Source organism: Dendroctonus ponderosae, unplaced genomic scaffold (genome assembly GCF_020466585.1).
Source record: "Dendroctonus ponderosae isolate FM_Combo_2020 unplaced genomic scaffold, Dpon_F_20191213v2 Dpon_F_20191213_5, whole genome shotgun sequence".
Taxonomy (NCBI): domain Eukaryota; kingdom Metazoa; phylum Arthropoda; class Insecta; order Coleoptera; family Curculionidae; genus Dendroctonus; species Dendroctonus ponderosae.
The window spans coordinates 4,159,871-4,160,605 of NW_026018715.1; the positions used below are offsets into that span (position 1 = coordinate 4,159,871).

Genomic DNA, 735 nt, shown 5'->3' on the forward strand with positions numbered 1-735 from the left:
GAGCAGCTGCAAGTAATATTTGACGAAGTTTTATTTAGGGATCGGAATCAAACTCGAATATTTAAAAAGCGAATAATTATGTCTAGCCATAATTCTAACGTAACTTATTTTTGGACGAACAATTTTGACTTCAATTTTACATTGATCTAAGATTTCGTTTCCAAGCCTCCAATTATATTTTTCAATGAAAACATTCGATTGAAATTTCAGCATTTAATAACCAAATTTCCATTTAATAACTTAATCCGGGACAGCGCGTACGCAGTCCCGACTACCAAAAATTCTGCGCCCGAGTTATTCGCATTAGGAATAATCGCAGAGGTCAGCCCTACCGAAGTGCAATGGAAGGGCCTCACCCCGGGGGAACCGCCTTATTGATCACGGTAAACCCCTACGCCAGGTAAGTATGCTTTGAAGTTCTAAAAGTCTGCATTTTGTACACATTGTTGAGATACTAAGCGATAATATGTTACACATGCCGCCATCTATGAAAAGCTCTAGAACTATACTATACTATACATATATATACTAACTATACTAATACTCATGACTCCTGTCACACTGAACGGAAATTAAAGGGACATAGAATATTAGAGTTGTATATTTTTTAAATTATTTCAGATACTTTCTCTTTTCAACACAAGTTGAAATTATTTTTTATTTGAAAAGATCTTTTGAAAGAAGCTCGTCTCCACATACATGGTGATTCAAAATTGGCGTCATTCCTATGTAGGT

At 35.5% G+C, this 735-nt stretch overlaps 1 non-coding gene across 1 annotated transcript; it reads right to left on the reverse strand.

The window, feature by feature from the left end:
* Window positions 1-245: 245 nt before the first annotated feature.
* On the reverse strand, window positions 246-408 carry LOC125504672. Its single transcript, XR_007281649.1, has one exon. It is a non-coding gene; the product is annotated as a U1 spliceosomal RNA (small nuclear RNA).
* Between the last annotated feature and the right edge of the window lie 327 nt (window positions 409-735).